This window comes from Mustela putorius, unplaced genomic scaffold (genome assembly GCF_011764305.1).
Source record: "Mustela putorius furo isolate JIRA1106 unplaced genomic scaffold, ASM1176430v1.1 tig00000835_pilon_pilon_pilon, whole genome shotgun sequence".
Lineage (NCBI taxonomy): Eukaryota > Metazoa > Chordata > Mammalia > Carnivora > Mustelidae > Mustela > Mustela putorius.
In genome coordinates this window covers 4,732,915-4,751,990 of record NW_025421492.1, presented here as the reverse complement: position 1 = coordinate 4,751,990, position 19,076 = coordinate 4,732,915, and the positions used below count along the sequence as shown (strand labels likewise).

The 19,076-nt window shown below is 51.2% G+C and overlaps 2 long non-coding RNA genes across 3 annotated transcripts; one reads left to right on the top strand and one right to left on the bottom strand.

Annotated features, from left to right (window-relative positions):
* Positions 1-2,530: 2,530 nt before the first annotated feature.
* LOC123393411 lies at positions 2,531-11,024 on the bottom strand. The gene is made up of 3 exons (XR_006608183.1): positions 10,711-11,024; positions 3,184-3,324; positions 2,531-2,644 (listed from the first exon to the last, which is right to left on the bottom strand). It is a non-coding gene; the product is annotated as an uncharacterized LOC123393411 (long non-coding RNA).
* LOC101690619 lies at positions 2,566-6,378 on the top strand. 2 transcript variants are annotated; one of them, XR_001178349.2, is made up of 4 exons: positions 2,566-2,720; positions 2,848-2,958; positions 3,036-3,513; positions 4,630-6,378. It is a non-coding gene; the product is annotated as an uncharacterized LOC101690619 (long non-coding RNA). The 2 variants fall into 2 exon arrangements; XR_001178348.2 differs by having other exon boundaries at positions 2,613-2,958.
* Positions 11,025-19,076: the final 8,052 nt, after the last annotated feature.

The following is a 19,076-nucleotide window of genomic DNA, read 5'->3' as shown; positions in this document are numbered from 1 at the left end:
AATAGGATTTCTTTTATGTATTATTTCCCACAGCTAGAACTGTGTCTGGTTATCTTGACAAAGAATTGCATTTTCAAAAGCAATATGAATTACATAGCTCAAATTAAACATTTTGTAATAATTCTGTTACCTTGACCTAAGTCTCTTCTTGGCAGATCATGAATTCTGAACGTATACAGCGCGATGCGATTATACCCCCTTACTGATGAGTGTCTACAAGGAACTAAGTAAGATCGTGGGGATGCATCCAGCATTTTTATTATCAAATGTGGGTGTTTATTTTCATAAGCTGCTTTGGTTTCTAGCACTGGCTTGAACTGAGCAGGCGAGAACAGAAGCAATTCTGTGGCCCTGTTTACTGAATCAACAGATGCGCCTTGTCTCTTCCAGACTTTGACATTTCTACATTTGACATGGTATTCTCTTTTGGTTATGTGTCATGGACTTAGAAATAATATTTCCACATCACGCACATAGTAAGCTTTATCTGGAAAAATGCCATTTCTCATTCTTCCATGCTGATTTATTTTGGGTTGACAGCCCTCAAGATCTTCAAACATTTGCTCTTTGGAAGAGAAGAACTAAATGTCTCACAACTCGACACTCGCGGGTATTGCCCTGGTGTAAATGTCTGCACACAGCACCGCAGTCAACTGCATTCTTCTCCCACCCCCATCGTTGCTGCCTGTATGCGGTAGAATTTTCTAGAAGGGATTCCTGAGTGCTCAGGCATAGTCAATGGAACGTGAAATTCCTACTAATTTCATGGTTCTGAAAGCGAGTTGCTCACTCCCAGGTCACATAAGTATGTCAGCTTTTCATCTCTTAAGAAATTCAAAAAATGCTCTAGAAACCTGAGAACCATGACCAATTACCTCTTATTAAGTTTTGCCTAAAAAATAACATATCAATAAGATCACTGCAATACCTCACTGCACCTCATACGGAGTTTCTTATACATGAATGACATTATTAACATTTAAAAAAACTCGACAATATTTTAAATCTTTCTTTAACTTTGTTTCCAAAAGGTTTAATTTTTCTTGTCCTGCTATTTTTACTAGAAGCCTCTAATTATTGGAAATGCTTGAGGCATGGGATTTTTTATTAACTGTTAACCAGTTTAATTAGAACTGAGACTGTCCCAAACCGTCAAACATATTTCAAATGTTGCTTGAATGGATAACGACTATTATTATTATAAACAATACGGTAGAAAACTGACGGTAAACGATATTTCCCATAATTGGGTTTCTGAAATGAGAGTAAGTCAGAGTAATACCTGTTTCACATCAGAAAGTTAATAGACCGTGATGAATCTTGGATGTTCTAGAGTGCGATGGGCGCTATCTGGTGGGTCTCCTTACACCCATGGGGACGGTAGGTGTTAATTATCTCAGTTATTCTGATTAAAAGACTCGGGTTCTCAGAAGGCTCCCGAGGAGGGACCAGGTCGCTCTGATCACTGGGGCCTCAGCACGTGTCACAGCACCTGCAGTAAAGCTGGGCGCGCCTGTCCGCAGCCGTCAAGGGAAAGGTGTTTCTGCATGGCTGACGTCAAGTGCGAGTACTCTAGATTAAACTGCGAGGAAGACTGAGGTATGTATGTTCTGACCCCAGGATGTTGTCTTAAAGAAACACACACTACCCCAAGCCGCTTACTTGTCATCTGGATACTGGCCAGATACGGACTCAACACTGAGTTTCTGTTACTTCCAGTGCCGAAGTGAAATGTGGAGAACATGATCCCGTTTTGGTTTTGATGTGATAGGCAAGACTCGGAGCTGTTGCAGACAGACTTGGTGTGAAGACTCTTTGACATGTTAGCCTAGTCCAGGGTTTAAAGGAGCTGATCACACCTTGGGGAGGTGACTCCCACCACCGGCTCCGGCTGAGACGGATGTCTGCGTGTTGCTTGGTGAGAACCATGTCACCTCCTCTTGCCCCCACCCGCTGACTTGCCCCTGACCTCGGGCATGGCTCCCCCTGGCCCTGGCAATCCCGACTCCCGTCACAGAGCTCTGGGGTGACATTGGATTTCTGCTCAGACCCCAGCAGATGGTCTGGGGGTGGTTATCTCCAGGGACTTTCTGCGGTCGAGCTGAGGGGAGCCCGGCCCTGAGCACAGAGGCCGTGGGCTGAGACGCCAGAGAGCTGCTGCCGTTTCTGAGAAGGGAAGGGAGCCAGCTGCCTCGAGAGAACAGAGAGAAGCTACAGAGGGAAGATTGCTGCAGGTGTCAAGGCCGCCTCTGCGCATTCTTGAGGCCCAGCTGCATCCGCGGCCGTCCTCACATTTGGCTCCTGAAACCTCTTTTGGATTCCAGGGGCAGTTAATTTTTTTTTTTTTTTTTTTTTTTTTTTACGTTTAAACTTGATTTCTGACGTTGGATGCTCAGTAAAAGGTCTGACCCACACGAGATTAATTTCTCAAGTACAAGGTCAGTTTATTCCCGAGTAGCAACCTGACTTAGCCGATAGTGAGTAGGGGGCCCGAGACGGGAGGAGAGCAGCCGAGTTTCTAAGATGCGTCCTCCGGGAGCCATGCTCCTCACACCTGCAGGGCCCGGACCACGGAGCCGCACCTCCTGGTTCTTCCTCTTCTTGGATCCGCGCAGCTCACTATCTCCCCGCCCGGACACATCTCCTAGTGTAAAAAATCCTTCTTCATGTAGACCAAGAACATTTTAAAAACAACTTTTTTCAACTTCAGCTATATCGAGGTAAAAATCGACATATAAAATTCTGAGATGTTTGAAGTGTGCATTGTGGTGATTTGATGTACACACACATTGCGAAAGGGGCCCCATCTGGTTGGCCATCCCACGTCTACCTTCTGTGTTTCTGCAGAGAACACTGAAGTCTCACCCTCTTAGCAAATTCCAATCATGCAGTACCACGTTATCAACTACAGTTGCCGCACTGTACGCGAGATCGTCAGGCCTCCTCCATCTTGTGGAGGTAAGTTTGGACACCCCCCTCCCCCGGCCATTGCCCCTTTTCTGCCCTCTGTTCCTTTAAGTCTAACTTTTTTGTAGATTCCACAGGTAAGTGACTCTCTACAGCATTCATCTCCCTCCGTCCGACTTAGTCCACTCAGCAGAATGCGCTCAATGTCCGCCCACGTTACTGCTGACATAAGACAGGAAAAGATGCCCAGCATCACCCGCCATCAGTGAAACGCACCTCAGAGCCACCGCAAGTCATCCCCTCGCGCCTGTCACAGCGGCCAAACTCAAAAACACAAGAAGCCACCAGCGTCAGCGAGGATGTGGAGAAATGAGAAGGCTTGTGCCCCTTTGGTGGGAGCGTAAGTTGGTGCAGCTGCTGTGGAAAACAGTATGGAGTTTCCTCAAAAAATTAAAAATTACAAATACAGTGTGATCTAGCAATCCCACTTCTGGTACATACTCAAAGGAAATGAAACCAGGATGTGGAAGGATCATCCGGGCCCCGCCGCCCCCCCGGCCCGCGCACCGTGGTCAAGACACGGAAGCAGCTAATGCCCATCAGCGGGTGAGTAGATAAGGAAGCTGGGGTAGCTGTACGGTGGAGAGTTATTCAGCCGTGAGAAAGAAGGAAATCCTGCCACTGGCAAGAAACTATTTCCATATTCATCAACTATCCAATTACATTTTAAATACACTGTTTTCTGAAGTGACGTACGGAGTTTAAACTTCTCCTTCTTGAACCTGTCACTTTCAGAAATATTCTCAGAATGTACTTGATTTTTTTCCTGGTACGTAGATTGATGCGAACATTCTTCTCAGGCTGATATTTGATTAAACCATTTCAAAACTTAGAGGGACCTGAGGCATGTGGCTGGCTCCGTCAGAAAAGCATGCAAATCTTAATCTCAGGGTTCTGACTTCAAGCCCCACATTGGGTATAGAGCCTACTTAAAAAAAAAAGTATATCAGTTTTTTCAAAGGTTAGAGGGACATAGATGTCCAAGTCATTTGGGTGTATTTTTTATTTTTTTAATTAAAAACTCAGCAGTGCATGGAGTCCAGAAAGCAAAGGCATTCTCTGCAGGAACGAGTCTGTTGCCCGAATCTCAGTGACTGAATTGTGCAACAACTCTCATGATTTGTTCATGAGAGAAACTTTTGGGGAGCGTTTCACCATTTTAAGTGATTTAATGGTTCAGTGACAACAAACTACAATTATTTCCTGACACATGAGTTGATTTCACTAGTACCTTCTACATTCGGGTATGTTTGCATTTGAACGTAAGTTGGGCACTTCTATCTTCAGCCCTCGGGGGTCAGTGCAGATGGTCCCTGAGCATCCTGTCACCGAAGGACTGATGTTTGTGTCATCCTATCAATTTCACTCTGCGTTCGGAAGCGAAGCTTGCGATGGGAGCTCTCCCTGCTCCCCACATTTGCTCTGCTGCCATGGCAGTCAGCTCCTCTTGGGGCTCTGCCCCCCACATGCTCTGGCCCTTCTTTTTACACAGGGCCACTCCCTTCCGCTAACTCAGATTCCTGTGCCACAGGTCACGGGGCTCCCACGCGGGGCTCCCCTGCACCCTTGGCTTTCCCTGTTGGAGGGGGGTGTGGGGAACATACAGTGCATGGCGGGACGCAGGGGACTCAGCACCGCAGCAGCCAGCTCTTGCTTTCTTAGGCCCATCACCCTGCGGATCCTTTCCATGGCTGCTGGAGCCCCCAAGCTTGGCTTTGCCACAGAGACCACAACTGTGTGGCGCTTGTGGGGACTTGACGGAGAAGTCGGGGCCTCCTCCAGCCCCACCGCGAGTGTGCCGGAGTCTGCAGGTCGCTGGCTGCCCTGTCCGCCACCCTCCTGTCTTCCTGGCAGCCCCGCGGGGCTGGATCTCCTGCTCCGTGGCTGAGATGACCCCGCACTGGCTTCCTGGTGTCGCTGGGCCGTGGGATCTCAGACTGCACAGCTCGAACCACAGCAATCTCTTCTCTGCCAGTTCAGGAGGCCAGAGCTGCGAGAGAAAGGGGTCCGCATGACTGGTTCCTTCCAAGCATTGGGGGTGGGGTGGAGTGGGACACAACTCTGCCCCTGGGCTCTTCCCAGCCTCAGGGCTTTCCTCACAGTCTCTGTGGTTCCTCAGTTCCAGCATCTCCCTGATCTCGGCCTCCGTGTTCACATGCGTTCTCCCCAGTGTGTGCATGGACTTGCGTCCAAATGTTTCTGTTTTATCAGGACACTTATGTTGAATTACAGGTCACCCACTGCAGCATGACCTCACCTTAGATCATTATGTCCTCACCAACCGGATTTCTAACTACAGTCACATTCTGGGTCCCCCACCCCATGAATTTGGGGGACATACAATTCAAGCCCTAACAGGTTTCCTGGCCCTGGGACTGCACCCAAGGTCAGAGGCGGGCTGAGGTCAGATGCAGGCTACAAATCCGTGCTTCTCTCCACAGTGACCTGTCAACTTCGGGCTGATTTCACCGCCTCTGCCCTTTCCTCTCAGAGGACAGTCTTCTGTGCCCCCTCCGGCCAGATCCCCCTCCGGGTCAGGGCTGTGCTCCCCTGGCCTCTCCGCTGGAGGGACACGGACAGGTCACCACCCCTCGTCTTGTAGTGCCCGCAGGAAGGCATGTGGCCTTCTCTCTCTGTCTCCTCAGACCTTGACTTCGTTCCTGGGACCGGAGCCTTGCTGAACCCACGACAAACAGTGTAAACGATCTCAGGCAGATGCGGAGCTCTCCCAAGCACAGAGGGTTCACTAGAATGAGGCGTCAAGTATTAACCTGATTGCAAGAAGTTGTTGTGGAAACAACACAACCCTTGAGCTGCTAGCACCTTGGGGTTCCTGGACCCCGCGTTACGGAATTTACGACAGAGCTCAGGGGGTGCTTGGAGCTCGTCTGGCCTGTGTGAGTCACCGGAGGTCTGGGGGGAGGCTGGCCGCAGGTCCCTCTGCCATCCCTGATGGGGACACTCAGCTGGGGCCACGGCCTTCTGCTCCTGCTCAGACTTTGGGGCCACGCTGGCTGGAACTTGGGCCAGTGGAGGCATCCGGCCCCCAGCCTGGACCTAGACTCTTCCCCGTAGGCCAGGCACAAGGGAGACGTAGGCTGCAGCCTGCAAACTGGGCGGTGCATTGAAAAGCCGACTGAGCAACAATCCCAGTACCGCTCCCCCTTGGGTTCTCAGATGACAGCAGGGCCCTCAAGCTCCTTCCTGAACCAACCGACCCTGCCACTCCCCACCCCCCCCAAGAAGGAAAGGGACAGACCATATCCAACACAAAATAAACATTTTGTTACATGATCTCACTCAATCCCCGCGGACCAGGATCCACTACTCTAGGGTTTCTCAGGGCCTCCGCCACGCAATGTCCCAGGTGGGATTGCTTACACAAGCAGCAACGCTCATTCTCTCCCGGGTCCGGAGGACACAATCCCCACACCAGGGCGTTAGCAGGGAGGCTCTGGGGGGTGGGCGGGAGGGTCCTTCCTTGTCTCTTCGAGCTCCTGGCCTTGCGGGAGTCTCTGCGCGTTTCTTGCCGCGTGGACACAGCCCTCCAAGCTCAACCTTCTCTGCCCACGGGGCCGGGAGGCCCACCGAAGCCCGCGTGCGTGTGGTCCTTTCCATACGGATCCACCAGCGAGGACCCTGCGTCCAAACGGCACCGCAACCGCGTGTCTCCCGCGGGGACAGCTAACGCCCACCGGCGACCGTCATTTTACAGACGCGGAGGCAGCGAGGTCAGGCTTCAGGCCTTAGTGGGCGCCGCGGCAGAAGCAGGACTCAGCCAGTTCGGTCCCGGCCGCGAGGGCGTCCTCCCGCCGCCCGCCCGGAGCCCGGCCTCGCCCGCCCGCACCCCTGCGCCCGCCTCCGCCCGCGCGGCGCGGCCCTGCGCGATGCTCCACGACAGACTCGGGGCGGCCCCCGCGGCGTTCGTGGCACCGAAGGCGCCGTCCGGCCGGCCGGGCGAGCCGAGCCCGAGGGCCCTCCTGGGAGCCCCGGCTGGTGAGAGCCGCCCGCCCCGCGGTGCCCCGGCCACGACGGGCGGAGCGCGGTCCGGAGGGAGGGGGAGCCCCGGACCCCGCAGGCTCGCGGGCCTCGGAGTAAGCGGGCCCTAGTCCCCGGCGTCCGCGCTCCGCCCGGGGTCCCAGTTCACACCCGGGCGGATTCCAAACTCTTGGAAGAGAAAGAGAAATCGTGCGAGGGTTGGGAGAACAAAGGAGACTTGAATCCGAGAGCCTTGCGCGCGGGGTCCGTGCTGCAGAGCCCACGGGGGGCAGGAAGCGGCGCGGTCCGTCGGACTCACTCGGCAAACCTCCCTCGGACCTCCTGGCCCCTGGGGCCCGCCGCACGGGTTTCGTTCTAAACCATAGAAGTGGGGATTTTTTCCTGATGAACTTCCCATTCTCCTTCCCTGCTCCTCGTGTCAGTAACCGGGATAATGCATCAACCCCCAATTTTAATTTTTCTAAAGTTCCCCGCCCCCCCATGGACCCCCCCCCCATGGACTTCGGCTAAACCGAGCACCCCTAACAGCAGGCTCTCGAGGAGGAAACAGGGAAATTAGTGCCGTGAATTCTGTTGACAGAGATAGTAGCGGCACTTTGGGAAGACCACGCAAGCATCGTGCTTCTCCCGTGGGGAGAAGGTGGCTGGTGGCCCGCGTGGTGCAGGCGTGGCCGCTGGACCAGGGCAGCCGGGTGAGCCGCACCCCGTCGGCCCAGTGCCCCCCACATCTGTGAGCCCCCTCCTTGCTCCCGTCCTGCAGGGCAGGCAGGACCCGCTTCTTTCCGATCTTCTTCCCACACCAGGGGCTTGTGCTGAGCCCACATACCTGTAACACAAGGCATGATGGTTGTGGAAGAAGACTATTGTCCCGAAACAGGCCTTTCTCGCCTACTCACGCTGACTGTTGCAAAGTCCTTCTTAATTGCACGTAGCATGTGACTGGTTGGGTCTCACGTCGCTTCCGAGGGACAGATAATAATCACAGTCGTCAGCCTTCAAGGAGCTCTGCCTGCCTGCGGGGCACCTGGAGGCCGGTGTGTCTCGCCCCCGCATCTTTATCCTTCCCACGAGGATCTGAGGAAGGCGCGGTCGTACCCCCCGCTTACAGGCCGCCAGCAGAGCGAGCCGGAGATCAGGGAACTCACTCCAGGGCTCACAGCTGAGAACTCCAGGGCTTGTGCTCCCCACAGCCACAAGGCTGCGTGTGGACAAAGCTTCTTGGCGCAGGAGGCCACTTCTGTTTCCTTCTCTTCGTCCAAGCTAAATACGCACAGTGGAATCTTCAGGTTTCTGTGACTCCGGTTGTCTGACGGCCTCCAGACCCGCGGGTCGGCCTTCCCCCCTCTGCTTGGACCTCGGGATTCCCTCTCCCGATGGTAGAAACCTTCACTCACACACTCTGAAAGGAGCGGCATAGAGAAAGGATGACTGGTCCCCCTCCCTCGTCATTCGAACCTTACAGAGGCCCCTTGTCGATGGCTCACCGGCTCTGACATCGGTGGTGGCCGTCACTTTGTGTCTGGTGTGCAGAGCACGGGGGACCAGCATTTGGAGGTGAGAGCTCTGCGTCCTGTTTTTGTCAGTTATGGACCCTTTGCCTCCACGACAGACCGGCGATCTCTGAGCTCCATACACAGAAGGCTGTTCCGATTCTGCTGTGTCCTTCTTAATATTTGGAATATTTTTGGAGGTTGTGAGCCTCTTCTTGGGACTTGGTTGCACCAAAATGAAGACAAATAGATGAAATTCAAAATTAAAGAAAAAAATATCCCAGGAGAAAAGATCTCACCTTTAAAAGAATAAGGACACTACTTTTTCCCCCAAGATTTTATTTATTTGTCAGAGAGAGAGAAAGAGAGAGAGCGAGAGCACAAGCAGGGGGAGCAGCAGCAGGGCAGGGAGAAGCAGGCTCCCCACTGAGCAAGGAGCCCAATGCAGGACTCGGTCCCAGGACCCTGGGATCATGACCTGAGCCAAAGCAGAAGATTCACCAACTGAGCCATCCGGACGCCCCAAGGATGCTATTTTTAACCTTGGCATGTAAACTCTCTGCAAGTCCATCTTCACCTCTCGTTGTGAGCACCAAGTTCTCCTCACTGGCAGCCGTTTGCTTCCCCTCTCATAAGATGCCCGTCAAGTATTAGCCAAGTCTCAGCCGTCGTGAACGTGGCCAGAGGTGGGCGAGCCAAACTCAGCTTTCTGCAGCCCAACTTCTCTCTGTCAAGAGCAGGGTAGAGGCGTAAGCGAGATTTGATGTCTCTAAGCACGGAGGTGGCAGACTGCCGGTTTGCAGAGCCCTGCACGTGCGCGACGTGTCGTTCCCAGCTGGTGTGTGGCTCACCGGCCGTGCCTGTGGGCTCAGCAGCTCAAGCGCCGGGATGGAGCCTCAGCGTAGACCTTTCCAGCCGGCGGGGCCCCAGCCGATGTGTGCCGGGCAGACATGCGTCATCTTCAAGCCTTTCACTCTGTCATATTCTCTTCTTTCCGAGCCCCCCACCTTCCGTCGCTTCCAGATCGAGCTCTTTTGTGACAGCTGGCCCCGTGTCGTCCAGTTTCGCAAATCTGCCACCATTTCCAGATCTGCTTCCACCTTAACCGTCCTGGTCATTTGAAGCCGCAGCCCACTGATGTTACTCCTGGGACGTGTCTTCTCTCAGGGCTGGATGTCCAGGCTGTGGCCTTAGTTCCGCCCCTGCTCCTCACCTGGACCTTGGCCACCTTCTCCCAGCTGGCCTCCTGCTCCAGCCCTGCCTGAAGCGCGGCATCCCTTTCCCCTTGGCGCCAGGCCCTGCGCTGACTGTGGAGGGTCAGAGGGACACACCCGGCTCATGTGGGGACAGCTTTTAAGGGACTTACGGCGTCAGCTCATCCTTTGCGCGGCGGTCAGAGAACTCTCCCTACGATGAGTCAGCTGGGCCTCGCTCACCCTCTTCCTGCCCCCTGGCCCCCTCTTGGGGACTCCAGCTCCCATCAGAACACCTGTCATTCTGTCCGCAAGCCCCAGCGGGCACGGAGGGTCTCAGAGACAGTCTGGGGTACCGCAGGGGAACCCGCTTTTGACTTCCTTTCTGGGGCCTCCCCTCCTGGCAGGTCTGTGGGCAGGAGGCCACCTGCAGCCCCAGCGCCCGCTCAGCTGCCCCTTCCTGCCAGGCTCATGACTCCACTGTCGGAGGCGGGGGGAAGAGGCCATGGCCTCTGAGCCTGTGCCCCGCAGCTGGGCCGGGTTCCCACGGGGTGGGGGTGTGTCCCTCCATGTCCCTGTCACTGCCATTATCTGAGCACGAGCGCTGCCTGCTCATCTGTGTGAGCGAACACGCTCCCCCAGGCCTGGCTCCCGGAGACCCTGGGTCTGGGCGTCACCACATGGGCTGGAGGCGGCCCACGGAGCCACCTGGGTCCTCCAAGCCGCCTTCCTGTCGTGGTGGGCGCTCGTCCCCGTCTCCTCTCTCCTCCTCCGCACCCTCTAACACGCGCCCTTCCACAGGAACCTGCTGCTCCGATCGCGGGCCCTTCCCGCCCACGGGCCGAGCCCCAGAGTGCAGCCCCGCTCAGGGTACTACTGCAGGGTGCCCCCGCGCCGTCCGGCCCCCACACTCCTGGCCCCACTTGGCTTCATCAGCCTTTCCTAAGCATGATGCCCGCGGTCCCCCTCTGGGCCTGGCTTTTCTCCTCTCCCTTTGCTAGGGGTCTGCGTTGTCCCAGGCAGGGGGTTTGGAGCTGCGCTGAGTCCCCTGTCGTGCTCACCACCTCAGCCCCTCCGCTCCGACTGGTGACAGGGAGTGTCAGCGGTGTCAGACACTTGTCTTCAGGCGGATGCTACATCCGGTGGATTTATGCCTGGTTTGCGATCTGGGGAGCTCCTGGAGACCGGATGGTTGGCCCATGGGGCTCAGATGTCCCTGGACTGCTTGTTCTCTGCTCAGAGCTGGCTCAGAGTCCAGGGCCAGGTGAGTGGGACAAAGGGTAGTGTTCAGAACTTTGGACTGGCAGGAACTTTCGGGCTCACACTCTGCCCTTATTTGATGACTCCTTCACGTCCCCTTTGTACAAAACAGAAAAGACAGACCCTGCTTCACCAGGTAGGAGGAGCCCCAGGGACACACCTCCTCAAAGCAGGAGGCCAGGAGTGTTCCCTGACCAGGCGACACAGCATGGCTTTTGGAGAAGATAGATTTTTTTCACCCTTCCTAAAATTAAAAATATTTAAAGGGGTGCCTGGGTGGCTCAGTAGGTTAAGCGTCTGCCTTCGGCCCAGGTCATGATCTCAGGGTCCTGGGATTGAGTCCCGCATCGGGCTCTCTGCTCAGCGGGAAATCACTTCTCCCTCCGCTTGTTGCTCCCCCAGTTTGTGCTCCGTCTCTCAATCTATCAAATAAATAAGTACATATAATCATTTAAAAAATATCTTTTAAAGGATTTTAAAGAAATTTAGTTCCTCAGGGGAAAAACATCACAGTAACCTTTGGTAGGTAACTTTAGATTTCAAAGGTGGTCAGGTTTGGGGGGTTTCCCCTGTTTCTTTGTTTTCTCCAATGAATCCAACAGTGAACACAATCTTCTCTTTAGGAGAGTGATTCTGGACTTCCTAGATCTCAAGCCATAAGAGCCTGAGGGGGACAGAGCTCGCCTCACTTGTCATATTAAACGCTGTGTGTCCCAGTCACCCTCCCTTGTGCTCCACGCCTTCAGCTAAACCCCTTGATCCCCGAAATGCCGAAATCAGCCTGGCCAGCACCCTGTTGTCCTGGGCAAGTCTCTGCTCTGACACCACCCAGTACTGTCACGAACTGGCCACGCTTTGAATTTGTCAGTTCTCGAAGACAAGGATCTTTGTCAGTGGTGGCCCCGCTGTCAAGGACAGATTCCTATGGAACAGAATTTTGGCTGAAACAGTTAAATGCCGTTCCATCTGTGAAAGCCGTGTCAACAGTTTTTTACCTTAAATTTCATTGGACTTACTAGGTGATCTTGAAATTCAAATTAATCCTATGCAAATGGATACTAAAGAAATGGCTATCTTTAAAAGACTAACCCAAAGAACCTGTCTTAAAAGAATGTCTTTGTAAATGATTACCAATTTATTATATTTCTGGAGCCTGAAATTCCTTACAGTGGGTGTCCGTGGCCCTCTAGTGGCGCCAAAGGGTTAAAGCGTTATTTTAAGGCTCTGTAAATACTGAGCTTTTCCCAAGATGACCTTCGGCTTACCTGGGAAAACAGTAGTTGGCCAACCGGAGTGAAACCGCCTGGGGAAGGGTCGGAATGCAAAAGACAGGTGCTTCCAGCCCCAGTGCTGTCGCCAACTCAGTGAGTTGACCTTTTATTATACAGAATCCTTAACACTGTTCCTATGTTTACAAAACAAGAAACAAACCCCCAAAGCCGGAGGCGCTGGGGAAACAGAACTAAAATCCTAGAGCTCCCTCTTCTGACCCAATGAGGTTCTGAACTTCTTTGGTGATTTCCTGAAAAGGGAGATGCGCTGCCGCTTTCATTAGGAAAAGAACGGGTCTTGTCTTCTCCTTCTTCTCTCTCCTCAGGACCAATGGAAGAGACAAAGATAAGATTTATTGCTTGGTGTGTTTTAGAATATTATGAGCAGCTTTGGTTCCCTTTCCTCACTTTCTTTCATACGGCATCATTTTGAGATTTTAAGCAACGTTTGCATCTGGATCTGGGAAAGGGTTTGTAAACACAGATTCCCACAACAGGCAATCAGCCCTGTGCTCTTTTCTGTCTGAGCCCTGGGGAAGAGAGTGAGGCCCTCACCTCCGGCATACACTGTACGGGGCTAAAAACATGGTGATCAAGATAACATTTCTATGAAATATTTTTAGAAATCAAAATTAATTAAAAATATCCATAATAAATCAAATATCACCATTTTAAGGAAAGGCAGTATCGGTAGACTGATTTTTGCCCCACTTTCCCACTGTCTCCACATGACATTGTTTTCTCTTTGTCTCAAATGAGTTTTGTTACAGAAGCATTATCTTGGAGTGGTTAAGGGCCCAGCCTCAGTAGCAGAAATACCTGGGTTTCAACCCAGATGTTCCTACTTATGAGATGCCTGACACTGGGCGATGTTCATCACATGAGTCCTTGAAAGTGGAGAAGCTTTCCCAGCTGGGTCAGACTGAGATGTTGGAAGAAGGAGCTGAGACTCAAAGGGAGAGAGGGTCTAACCCACATTGCTGGCTTCGAGGACGGAGGTGGGGGTCCAAGGAACGAGAATGACTCCAGGAAACTGGGAATGGCCTCCAAATGATAGCCAGCAAGGGAACAGTGACCTTGGTCCTGTAATGGCAAGGAACCGAATTTGCCTACTTCCCAAGTGAGCAGGGCCGCGGCAGTCGGACAACAGAAAGACACGAAAGGCCTCCAAATCAATAAGGAAGAAGTCGAACTTCCCTCCGACACTCTACATAGAAGACTTGGAAGACTCCACCAAAACAGCCTGCTAGAACCGACACATGCATTCAGTAAAGTCGCAGGATACAAAATCAACAGACAGAAATCTGTTGCATTTCTATACACCGGTCACGAAGCAGCAGAAAGAGAAATCAGGGATGGATCCCATTTACAATGACTCCAAAAACCCTAAGATCAAACCAAAGAGGTAAAAAAGATCTGTACCCTGAAAAGTTGGAACACTCATGAAAGAAAATGAAGATGCCACAAAGAAATTGGAAAATGTCCCATGCTCATGGATTGGAAGAACAAATACTGTTAAAATGTCTGTAGGACCCAAAGCACTGTACACGTTCGGTGCGCTCCCTATTAAAGGAGCAAGGTTACAGATCGCCCCTTCGAGTCCACAGATAGGATTGCAGGGCCGCTGACACCTTGATTTGAACCTGGTGAGACCCATGTTGGGCTAATGATGTTTACAGAACTATAAGGTAAGAGATTTGTGTTGTTTTAAGCCATTAAGTTTGTAGGGATTTGTTATGGCTGGCATAGAAAACAGTTACGGTTTCCAAAGGGCAGAAGCTGGGGGGAGGGGTGTGTGCTCGGAAACTGTGACCGTGGCTTGCCAATATCCACAGGTGCTGGCAGTTAATACCAGGTAATGGCACTAACTTGGTGGGAGTGAGGGGATATGGGCAGACACCAATGTCGTCTGCCGAGTATTCTCAGTGAAAATAGGAGTGCACGCACAAAGTGTGAAGCGACAAGACAGCAGCAATTGGATATGGTCTTCATTTTGGAAACCAGCTAGGTTTGATTCCAGGATTCATTAGGGAATGACATAAAATGACTTCTTGTCTAAACCCCAGGATGTGTTATGAGGGCTGTTTCAGGAGCAGATGGAAAGTGGGTTGTCTTAGGGACACAGTCTTATGCTTCTGTTTAGGCCAAATTTCAAATAGTCACCTATAAAGGACGTGTATGGGGACGCTAACTGATTTCATAATGGTTTCTTCCTTTCTGTCCTTAGTTGGGGAGTTGGATGTGTTGTAAAGAGTTAAATGAAACTGATGAAAGAAGAGCCAAACATTCTCACAAACATGAGACAGGTGATGCCAGGCCGTCTCCTTGGAAGGAAAACGTCTGTGAGGACAGGCAGGGCGAGCAGGTGCTTCCCGAATCCAGACAGAAGCTTCAAATCATTAAGGATCTCATGCTCCTTATTTATAGACCTCCTTATCCCTTTCTTTTTTTTATCTTTTTTCTGTTTTCATTCTACCATTTCCCTTGATAGTCTGAGCCACTCCCATGACACTTGTTCGCCTTTTTCAAATCTTCACCCAGTCTGGATATTCTTCTTATTCAGTACTGCATAGTTATCTCAAAACTATCTCAGTAGCCCATAGTTATCTCAAAACTTTGCAAATCCAAAAGAGACTTCGTTATCCCCCGAAAACGCTGTTGCACTGAGCTCTCCTTCTCTCTCACACACTCGGTCTCTCCTTTCCATGCTGCGATGAAGGACTTGCGTCAGTTTGTAAAAATACAGGATAATATCCAAGATCAAAATAAACCCTTGGCCAAAGGATAAACATGAGAAGCTAGCAGGTAAGAGGCGCCCAGAAACAAATGCTAATTGGACCTTTACATGGTAGGTGGGGGTCGGATTTCACTCTAAGCTTCCTAGGGGCCAAAGAGACCCTGGAACCACGTTCAGCTACAAGACCCATTAGACGCACAAGATTGCAACTAAGTCACTTTCCGACAGTTTCCTGCTGCAGCCTGAGTGAAGTGTCACCACACCAAGGTGAGCTTTCTATCCTGCGGCTAATGCTGTCCTTGACCCTCATTTGTTAAAACGTTCCATTGCCTAGACTCTAGCAACACGAGTGACTGTCTGCCACTGGTTACTATGTTAGAGGTAGATATAGGGTGATGAGATGCATGCAGAAGGCCCTGTCAAAGACATTGTTTCCAAATAAAAAGACAATGTTTTCTGAGCAGAAGGCGCTGCTGCGTTCCCCTGGTTCCCCTGGCTGGGTGCCGCGTTGGTGGTACAGTGCTGAGCAGAGCTGCCTTCCCTGAGCAGGAAGACAGAAGGACCGTAGGTCTGCAAGGGCAACTGGAAGCACTGTGACTGTCCCTGAGGGTTGATTTTCAACCTCCTTATTACATATGGAAATAGCCTTGTTTAAGCCACATCCCCTCCCCCAACCAAGTTTTCATTTAAATTCAAATAAGCTAATGTATAGTGTCCTATTGGTTTCAGGAGCAGAACGGAGTGATTCATCCCTTACACACAACACCCAGTGCGCATCAGGAAGTGCCCTCCGTAGTGCCCATCCCCCATCTAGCCCAGCCCCCTGCCTGCCTCCCCTCCAGCGACCCTCGGTTTTTTTCTCTATAGTTCAGAGTCTCTTATGGTTTGCTTCTCTATGATTTTATCTTATTTTATTTTTCCTTCCTTTCCCCTATGTTCATCTGTTTTATTTCTTAAATTCCACGTATGAGTGAAATCATGATAATAGTTCTTCTCTGTTCTCTAGTTAGTTATTCTCTAGAGCGTAATACCCTCTAGTTCCATCCGTGTCATTGAAAATGGCAAGATTTCATCCTTTCTGATGGCTGAGTAAAATTCCATTGTATATATAGAGCACATCTTCTTGATCCATTCATCAATCAGTGGACATCTGGGCTCTTTCCATAGTTTTAAGCCACATTTTTAAAGGGTTTCTAGTCCTTGCAGCTGAACATAATCCTAATTGATAAAATATCCCCATGATAAATATTTTCTTCGTTTCCCAGGTCTACCATAACAAATCACCACAAACTTGGTGGCTTAAGACAATAGATATTTGTTCTTTCACGGTTCTGGAGGTAAGATGTCTGAGGCCAAGGCGTTGGCAGGCCCTGCTTCTTTCACTGAAGGCTCAGGGGGAGAATCCTTCCTTGCCTCAGCCAGCTCCTGGTCGTGCTAGGCTTTCCTTGGTGTTCCTTGGCCTGTAGCTCCTTAACTCCGATCTCTGGCTCCATGTTTACGTGGCCATCGCTCTTGCTGGGTCAGGAGTTCTCTTCCCTTCCTGCGAGCACACCAGTCGCACTTGGGTTAGTGCCTACCCTAGTCCAGTATGACCTCATCTTCATTCATTATATCTGCAAAAACCTTATTTCCAAATCAGATCACAGGCTGAGGTTCTGGGTGGACACGGATTTTTGGAGGACACCCACCGCAAATACCACATCAAACTTTGTGACAGTGGCCTACGAGGCAGGATAGAAGACTGCAGACCCTACATACCCTCTATTTCCAACTTTCCGTGGAAGCGTAACTAGAGAAGAAAATTGGCAAACTGCGTTCGACTCACCGAGGCCTACTTCACCCTCCCCGGGCCTGGGTGACCATGTTGTTTGAGCTCTGGCAGACCCCTACTCCGCTCTAGCTGTGAGCGCGGATCACACAGGGATGGGCTCAGGAAGCAGTGAGAATGTCTCCCCAAACCGGGGCGACAGGGATCAGGAGGGTGGCTGATCTGAATGGGGCTGTGGGAGTGCAGCTTGGAAGGATAGGGAAAGAGCAGTTCTTTATCCGTCTGTCTGTAAATGAGGAGAGCGGTGGCTCTGGGACTCACCGCAGACGTCTTCCAGGCTGGAGAAGATCAGACATGGGCTCAGTTTGGGAAGCCAAGGGGAGAGACTGGAAAGCACCAGGTCTCTGTCAATGCTGCACTCTTGGATTCCAACCCCCCTGCCCCCCGATCTACCCCTGGGCTTTTCTGTGGTGTGAGCCAAGAATTTCCCTTTAGTAAGCCAGTTTGATTCAGACTTTAAATTACTTACAATAAAAAGTATCCTAGCAGACATGCTGCCCAAGCAAATTGGGGGGGATTTTACAGTCCCCAAACTAGGACTCTGGTCTATGGCAGACTGGATTTCCCACTCTGAGGACTGATGACCTCCATAACATAAATGTAATTTATGTTACATTTGTTACATTATGTTATGTTTTATTACATTATGTTACATATGTTGCATTTCCTCTGCTATCAAGTCCTCCATTCCCCAGAGGACAAAATCTAGACCTTACCCCGGGAGGTGAGGGCATCCACCGGCCGTCTTCAGTGCGAGCCCTGCCGAGCGGGCTCCCCTGTCCTCTCTAGATCCCACCTCACTGAGTTCCTCCCTGTTCTCAGAACCTCTGGGGAGGGTCCCTGGAACAGGGCCTTTGTTCTACTCACACTGGGCGTTGTCACGTCCTGTGTTCTGTTCCTAGTCTGCTCCCGTGGGGGTTCCTGCCCTGTTTGGACGGTGAGGTGTTTCTCAGAAAAAGGATATTCTTTTTTTTTTTTTTTTTTTTTAAGATTTTATTTATTTATTTGACAGAGTGAGATGAAAAATTATATTCTTGAGAACGGTCTCCCTCTTCCTCTCTTCCATTCCTCGCGTGTGTAGTCTACTCTCTGTGTGTAGTTTTGTAGTTTGTGCCCCATGTTCGTCTGAGTTGGGATGGGGGTCACAGACTTTGCTCTGTCTGTCCCATAGGAAATAGCTTCCATATCTGCTGACAATCTCCCTCCCTGGGCAGGAGCCCCACAGCTCAGACCCGTTTCCTTTCCCATACAGGAAATGCAGACACTACAAGAGCCCCAGAAAGATCTACTTAAGGAATTATTTCTTAATGTTTTGAAGAACACTATTATTTCTTCTTGCTTTAAAAAAAATCTTCTAAAAATAATTGATTTTAGGTCAGTAGCTTTCAACTGTGGGAGGAGGCAGTGGGTGTAGGAAGAGATTCTCAGTCATCTGATGGCAGAAGAGAGGGCAACTGCTTGTCTGGTGTGAAGGGGGTGGGCTGGAGGGGGTCAGCAGGGCTGAAGGACCAGGCTTTGGAGGGGGTAGCCGTTGGCAGGTGGGGTCAAGTAGAGAGGCTAGAACTGTGAACGGACTCGCCTTTTGGGGAGAAATCAAAGCTAAGACTACCAATGTGGCCTTGTGGGAACAGCAAAAGGCTGGCAAACCGCTTATGGGAGCAGAAGACACCCACGGTGAACTGTTCGGACAAAGGTCTCTCGTGTAGCTGGTGAGCCAAGGGAAAGAGCCTCGTGTGTACTTACGTGGGACCATTACCAGTCGTGGTCAAGAGAAACAAGTAGGGGACAAAACAGTGGGTACAGCAAAGACAGAGAGGACTGCATGTGAGCTTGCATTTACAGAGAGCAGCTCCTGGAGGCTGGAGACGAAATGTGGGACGGGCTGTTGGGGGTGCAGAGTGGTGAGCTGGAGAGGCCTTTCCTGATTCTGAACAGCCTTCTCCAGCAACCTTGAACTACAGTGCCCTCTGTCTTTCTGTGTGCCCTCCCCCATCCCCAAGTCCAATGTGGGGGTCCTTGCTCTCAACCCCCCATCTATCCTTTTAGATTCTACCCAGACAGCAGGAGATTCAAAGCTGCTGAAAAACTAGAAGCTTCTTAAATGCCACTCTATGCTTTATTCATTTTCATTGCAGACGCATTTGGCATAAAATGCCATGCTCGTTGTGGATACGTAATATTCATTTAATGAACAGCTGTTGCTTTTTCTTTTGCTATTGCCATGTGTTAAGATTTTTTTCTTTTTGTGAAGAGCTAAAGAAATTAAGCCTTCAATTTATTTCATCTGCCTGCTAAAAGCTAAAATAACAGTTGTTTATACACTTAGAAATC